Consider the following 8,511-nt stretch of genomic DNA (forward strand, 5'->3'; position numbering starts at 1 on the left):
CTTCCGTCTCATCCAAAGACATAGTAATATCATCTGCAAATTGTTCTAAAATCTGTTCTGTATTGCCCATTCTAATACCTTCAATATTTTTTTCATTTCTTATCAATATAGCCAATATTTTAGCACACAATATAAAAATATATGGTGAAATCGGATCTCCCTGGCGACAGCCGCTTTTAACGGGTAATAGATGCTTGCAAACCATTAACAAACGCACTTGATCCGATAACTGAAAAACGTAGAGATCCACTTTTGAATACTCTCTCCAAAGTTGAAGACTCTTTACGTTCATCATAAATTTCCTATCTACCGCATCAAACGCTTTTTCAAAATCAAAAAGTAATAGTAATTCTGGAATCTGAAATGTATCAGCGTAGTCCATTAAATCACATATACTTCTAGTTACCTCCCCTATATATCTGCCTGACACAAGGACACATAAGGAAGTTGTATATCTATAAAAAACAGTCCTCATCCTTCATCTACCCAGTTTCCAGAATTGCAATCAAAGAAGTCAAAAGTAGTACTATTAACAGCCCGACACGATTCTTTCTGTATATATAATGCGGTTATGATGCGGGTTAAATTTTGCAGTATTAGCCAAACATAATTGCAATTAAAGGCATGCTTTTATTAAAGTGATCCACAAACGATATCCTTTTATACGTATGTTGCGAGGGAGTCTTTCAATAAATGATTGTCCTCGGACTAGTTTGAGCTGAATTATGAACCTTCATAAAAGATCAAAGCAGTTTATAAAGTAGCTTTGAATGATAACATCAATGACTGAACTGTTCATTAGGCGTTATGGTTTCCATCTGAGGAACAGTCTCGAAAGTTCTTATGTAAGTTTCACAGTTATATAATAAATTATTCGTCCGGGCCATTGTTCTAGCGCCATACTCGAGCTCGTATGTGTCAAGAGCAGGAAACGTCTGTAGCAGTCTGTAGCAGTCTGTAGCAGCAATCACTATCATGACCAAAATAGATGGAATAGGATTAAAAAGGACAATGACCGAAGAGGTGCGGTAACAATTAACAGTCCATATGAACAGTCTACCTGTAATCCAGTTGAATCATGACACATGTAATGGCTCAGAGTTGGTTTTATTACAGGAAGAACATCTTAATCAGTTTGGTAATAATATATTTCCGCCGATATCAATTAGAGATCAGTTAAAGAATATTTTTGTCTACAGTCAGTCATTTGTTCAGCTGAGCACGCCTGTCAGATCCGCTTTTACACGGCAGACTAAAGTTTGGTAACAATTGTTGTTCAAATTTTAAAAGTTGTCATTTTAGTTTCATGTCTCCATCGGCGTGGCCATGTGACTATTTCGTTAACTGCGACACGAGTTTCACAACACTTCACACGTCAAATTCAAGTTTGACAACAGCAAAGGTTTCATGAAAAAGTTGTTTAGAACAGAAACCGATTCTGTTTCTGTTCAGAAACACTGAACTTGGTGTTGGTGGAGAGTTGTTGAAACGTTAACACTCTCCAACTCGAGTTTGTCAGCATATCAGTCTACGGCAGAAACGTCGGAGTTGCTGAAACGTTTTCAGCTTCTCCAGTTCAGTTACTGAAATATTTGCTGATTTCATATAAAACCCCTAGCAGGCTTTGTTGAAACAGAGAACACCAAATTGCGGGTTACGCAGCAGAGATGAAGAATTCTAGGATATCATCTGAGTAAATGAAGGGAAAAAAAACTTAACAAAAACATCAACAACTCCTAGGGAATGGCTCTGGATCACTGTCCATTGAAGCCTCAAACATTAATTTCACATTAACATTCACTGATATCATAACAGGGAATATGTGCAATGGAACACCATGAAAATAGGTAATTTCGTAAAATCCATAGGTATTTTAGGGAATACATGAAATCCATGGGGTCATGAAATCACTGACTGTTTTAGGGATTACGGGAAATCTCTGGTTTCCGATATTCCCTGCAAAGGACAACGCATCACTGTGAGCCTTCTTCCACATCACGATGACCAAACATACGAAGATATTATTCGTCTTCTCACGGATCTTCCTCAGTTTCCATGTTTGGTGCATCGGTGACAGAAATTATACCCGATGTAATGTCCTTGCTGTGTTCCTCTCATCATGTTTATAACGGGTGCCACTTACAGTGCAGGAGACGTTCAGCTGTTGCCATCACTATTTGGAAAAGCACATGGTCAGACATGTACAAATGATGTTTTGGTTACAAAAGATTTCCTTTTTGTTACTTCAGGTACAGCTGACATTTTTATAGCATTTTAGAATTTTCTGTTTCATCATGTCTTGATTTTTGTAAACGCTAAACGGTTATCTTTGCCCCAAACCAAAACTGTGCATGTCGAGCTCTGTTTGAAGTAATGCTATCGTAATTTCCTCTCTTCACGATAATACGAAAGAGTGTAGGGTTTCAGTTTCAAAATATATTGCTAGTAGTATTACATAGCTATATGCTGACTTGAACCTGAGGCTATAGAAAACATGCTCAAATAAAATTTTTATTTGTCCATACGTCTGAACCGAAGTGGACAGATCTTGAGCTAGTCGATAGGTATAAACATGGAAGAAACGACAACGCCCGGTATGAAAAAAACCACTTATATTTGAAAACAACAATGTCAGTGACTTCTTAAAATTAGTAATTGTACAATATCATTACAGACAAAGTATTTGATTTAAACCGACTGATGATATGTGTGGTGACAAAAACAAATGGAAGGGATATGTTAACGACGCAGTACATCCCATTTCGCATATGCCCATTTCAAGGGTAAGGTTTTGCTTTGTTCCACGAATGTTGTTACGATATTATATCGGCACATTACGTTATCTTCTACAGGTAATTTTGGAAGGCTGATAACAATTGTCGTTGGACTGACAATTGTCCCGGGTCCTTAATTACAAATTCTGAAAATGGTAAAATGTCTTAATTCCCTTCCATAATTAGATATTGCGTCACAGATATCTCATGATTATCTTTACGTAATCATCAGTTTCTGGATTGAAATGGGGATAATGCGCTGATATGTCTCTGGCAAGTGTCTCCAAATGTAAAGATACCATGTTGAATCTATCAATGTATTGAATAACAGCATCACCATCGGCGGGGAGTTTAAAAGAAAATGTGATGAGTTAACTTTACATTATAACATTAGTCAAGACATATTTATCCAGTTAAATGGTTTAGATGCATAAATGTAGATTTCCACTAAGTAGTAGACTATTGCCTCAGTGATACTCTTGCAGTGTTTTAGTCTTATCTTTTTGTCTGGCACTAGAACCATTCGACACTGCACATTAGTGCTGCTCTTACCGGATATTAGCTTCATAGCAAATGTACGAAATATACCGGGCTAAACACTAGTAAACCGGGCTATGAAGTCTGTAAAGTTACTAGCGAGAATGAAAATTTACTAAACTAAATTAAACTAAATCAATCAAACTAAATATAGATACAAAACTCTCAAAAGTAGTTACATATTATTTTTTCAAGTATGAAAGATCAGAGGCCCCGACGGTACTTTATCAGATGATAATATCCTCTTTTGCCGATGGTTTTCATAATATATTAAAAATTAGTTAAACATTAGTTTCAGTGCTTTGAAAGGAAACCGAGAAATACATCTGACAAGTTACTGTGGCGAGAAGTGTCTCTAAGGTTGGCAATTTTTCCAGTTCGAATTCGAAAATCCATCTGTTTATGAATCTATGGGGTATTCAAGGAATTTTCGACGGAAATATAAGCCGAAGACAAGCCTCACTCTATGTATGCGTAAACAGTCCTCTCGGGGTCAATCATAAGTGTATTTGTCAGTATGTTTACGCGCTTCTGACTTGTTAAGCTGAAAATTTCATAGACATTATAAACAGTCGTGTGACATTCATTACTGAAGGTGATTATGAAACTTTATCTTACCTCACACATAAACGTCCCTGCCTGATTGGTTGAGCACTCTTCTATTATTTTCAATACACCCATGTTCAAGCGAGGTGCATTGCAATACACCCCGCTGCCAGTAGAAACTCATTCGGTACTTCGCTGTAGTTACATTTTGTATCTTGAATGCTCTCCGGGGGGAGCATACGTTGAGGTACCCCTGATGTTTGTATACGTTCCCATCGCCTTTCGGGATCAGGGAACATAAACAAACATCGAGGGCACCTCGCGCTCAGGGAACACAAACAAACATCGAGGGTACCTCGGGCTCAGGGAACATAAACAAACATCGAGGGCACCTCGGCCTCAGGGAACATAAACAAACATCGAGGGTACCTCGGGCTCAGGGAACATAAACAAACATCGAGGGTACCTCAACACGTGACCAGTGAACAACTTATAATATCCCTATACAAATCTGGATTGTAGGTCTGTTTGATCATAGTTACAGCCTACTAAATTCTATCCCTATGAGGCTGTTATTCTTTAGAGGCCCAGTGAACCAAAAATATAGTTTATATTTTGCAGGAAATACATACAGTTCTAGTGTTTATTAAAACCTGAAAAATTATTAGTGGTGTTACTAAGTTGAAGAATATACTGCTGTCTTTAAAGCACCCACATTTTCATAGACACATAGAAAACACGTACGACATATTGACAGCATCACATGAGGAAACAGCATACCAATCCGGAATTAAAACACAATTCAAGCATCGACGCACTAAACTACGCAACACTGCACTGCTATGAAACCTTGCACTTCTTCTAAACCATTTCACAAAAAAGTCAGACATAAGTCGACCACTGAACTGTTCAGAAACTTTCATGACTCTTGCATGCACTTTCCTTTTGCATGCAGGTTACCTCATACGTCTTTAATGAGAACAAAAATGTTGGTTATCGAGAAACTCCCCTGTCATTAGTGCAAAAACACGTGAACATATCGCCTTGAGAAGTCCTGTTAAGCTAAATGAGCCTGTCCCTACAAAGCCCGTTTCCAAGGCAGTGCAGAATTGTCCAGTATGAAACCTGTAATTTTCATCTAGGGAATTCAACTACATAAAAATCCTCTTAACGAACGTTTCTTCCTGTGGGTAGGTCATATCTGTCACAATTGTTTGCACCAGAGGCAAACGGGACTGGGTGCGGTAATAATAGGCCTTTACGGGATTATAATATTATATTCAGATATGGCACTATTGACAAGAACGATTGACGATGTCAAAGTGGATGCTCTGATTGAGCGGATTAGAGGAGTGACCTTGCACCTAGCATGACCACAAAAACCTTGCTGATAAGCGTTCCATGATCCTGGCATGTACTGAACGAATTAAAGTGACATCGTAACAGATAAATGTTTGCATTTTGTTGGCGTAGTTGTCATTGCGAAATTTTGTATTTTGTGAATATTATTTTTTACATGACGCCAAGGATCTCAGTACATACAAACATTTTAAAAGTAAAATAAATAATTTTTCAATGTTAAAATATGTTAATGAATGTCGCTATCACAGCAATGAATTTCGTGCTGTGATTCGGGTCTAAGATTTACAATCGATATATGCCATAAAAGTCGACTATGCTTGTCGTAAGAGGCGACTAACGGGATCGGGTTGTCAGGCTGGCTGACTTGGTTGACACATGTCATCGGTTGCCATCTGTGCGCATGGTCCCGAGTCGATTATTTACAGACCGCCGCCATAAAGCTGGACTAGTGTTGAGTGTGGCGTAATACTAAACTCACTCACTCACAATGGATGTATTGTGTGATTTCATCCACAAAAGAGCATCATGTACTGAACGCAAAATGTTACGAATACACAATATTTAATAGGATAAGTTTCCATTTAATAGCAATAACACCCAGAATATTAATGATAAATCAATTGTTCAGTTTAAATTGCTAATCTGCACAACTTCCTCTGGAAATTTGAAATACGTGTTTCCTTTGTATGCTCTATTTATTTAGCCATTTTGAAAACTGACATGCATTATTCTATCCATTGTGCCCTTCCAGGGTTTATTTACTGACAATAAACAGTAATATTTTTTCAATTTACTCTATGTGAAGCAGTAGAGCTATGATTCCTAAACCACGCTCGCAACATTACCTTGAACCACCCGTACATAGTGTATGTGGAGTGTTACCTCCCACTCAGCTTAAATATGCAAATTCCCAATTTGGGCAAGTTAGTGTTACGACAAAATGCTTCTTGGTGCGGAAGGTTCAGGCAAAATTACTCACGTTTTCTCCCTACCAATATTCTGTCCAGTTTGATAAGCAATTAGCGAAATTTAATATTCTGCATGTGATTCCGCGGACCAAAACGCCAGGATGCACGCACAGTAAACACTAAAGTCAATTTCCCTGCATTTTCACAGCAACGTGCAAAAGATAGTCTTATAGGATGAGCACCGCTAGAGAAGTGTATTTACGACTAAAGCATCCTAGCATTTAACAAGCGATTTCCTCACTCTTTTTGACTTGATTCGATTAAATATGCATGTACATCAACTGTTTAACTCCTGTCAATAAACCAGAATCAGGCAGGTCCTGTAAGCTTGGAGTTTAATATCATGCTTCTGTTGCCCACACCGATCGATAGATACAATGAGCGTGAGCATGTGTAAAGATAGGAGGCTGGATAAATTTTCTTATCAGACAATTACAGATGAAACGACCCCTATTCTTCTCCTTTTCTTTACCAGTCATCGACTTATCTCCTTTAAAAACAGAAGTGCCAGTCATCTTTTTGGTTGTGTTTCGCTGACAAGTTTTTCAGCCATTGGAAAGGTTCCAACGTGGTGTCATTGCATCACTCATACCAAAGAGTGACCCTGTCCTCTGATAGAGTCATTCTTGATAAGGAACTATGACCTTTGGAAAATGTAGACTGAAAATATTCTAGGATCTAATCACTCCAGTCAGAATTATTACGCTTCAAATTTATCTTCACCAAGATAGGTGCACTCGCCTAATGCTTTTTGCATAACACTTTGGTTCTATTTGTTTTGATATCTCCTCTTCCACAAAGAGTGATTTAGTTCTACGCAGTGACCGTATTTCCTAGTCCCCTCACTCTGATCTCTGATCTCACTCTGATAATTGGGAATACTTCCGAGTGTAGCGTAAAACCACACTCGTTTGTTCGCTCGCTCACTCACTCACTCCCTTCAAGGGGAACACAGGAACAGAGCAGAGCATAGAATGTGTAATTGTTTACTGTACAATGCAAGCCAGCTATACTTAGTAAAATTTAATAGGACATCATCACATCAAGCGTAATCATCACTAATCATATGGCACAGACGTAACTGTTGCTTTTCTTTGTCACTAATGTATTAAACCTTCTGTTAGTCTATGAAATATATGTCGCATCCGTGCTATTGAATCATGCATGCACCAAATCCTCATGTTATATTTCAAATACGCACTCTAAGTTATTTGTTGCAGCTTAATATAATAACGCCTTGTAGTACTCTTGCAGCTTTTGAATATGTCTCTTTTTTTCAGTGAGTCTACTCCTTCTGGCACAGTAGTCAACATACCTCTTTGCTCTTGGCCGGATGTATATTGGTTTTGAGCAACAATTCAGATGACTTTTTATATTGATCTTGAATTTTCCTTTGATCATGATAGATCTTCCTGTTGTTGGTCTGATCAAAGGACCGGTGCAATTTTCCTTTTCATACATATCACAGGCACCTATTGAAACATGGAATGAATCTCTTAAACACTTGCTATTGACGTTGTAGTCTTTGTGTTCTGAGGAAACATTTCCAAGCATACTTATAAAGGACAAAGGAACGGATTTCGCCATCAGAATTCAACTAAATGCTCGGGTGTCGGATGCCATTGGCGTTGTGAACGGTCTTTAATGCATGATCATTAATTTCAATAAAGTCAAATGTATCTTTTTAGTCCTTTAGTAGCTGCTGCATGGGTTCCAAATGAGAAAAAGATGTTCTTTGCTCTTTGGCGGAAATCACATACATCGTTATTACCATTTGTGATGGAATTACTGTAACTGCAACGATATATCAAGAGAAAGATCAAGTGGAGTTGCTTCAAGAATCGAAGGTACTGCCTGTTCTGTTTTACTGTTACAGCAAACGTACTGCTTATTACAGTAGAATAAATGGATATCACAAACACTAGGCTGACTAATACCCAGCATTACACAACAGGTTTTTTTTACCATGCAAAGCAGTGTTAAACCACTTTCACCCATTCACACATTCACTAATCTCGGAGATACACAAAGGCAATGGTTACCGTGACATACTTAAAGCAAGGGAATCGGAGAAATGGTCATAGAAAATGCAAAAAGAAAGGACAACGTCTGAAGAGGTGAGTATAGTCCATATAAGATATAGTCCATATGAAGAGTCCACCTACAACCTGAAAATGAATTATGACACACGTAGGAGTTCCGAGTTTGGGAGGTGCCGTCTTAGGTAATGTAGTAAGAATGTTGCCTCAAAGCTGGTCGATCGCAGAATGTTCTCGCCATGTCAACTGGAGATCAGTGGAAGAATCGTATTAGTCTGCAGTCGA

The sequence above is a fragment of the Haliotis asinina genome, chromosome 15, assembly GCF_037392515.1.
Source record: "Haliotis asinina isolate JCU_RB_2024 chromosome 15, JCU_Hal_asi_v2, whole genome shotgun sequence".
NCBI classification, from domain to species: domain Eukaryota; kingdom Metazoa; phylum Mollusca; class Gastropoda; order Lepetellida; family Haliotidae; genus Haliotis; species Haliotis asinina.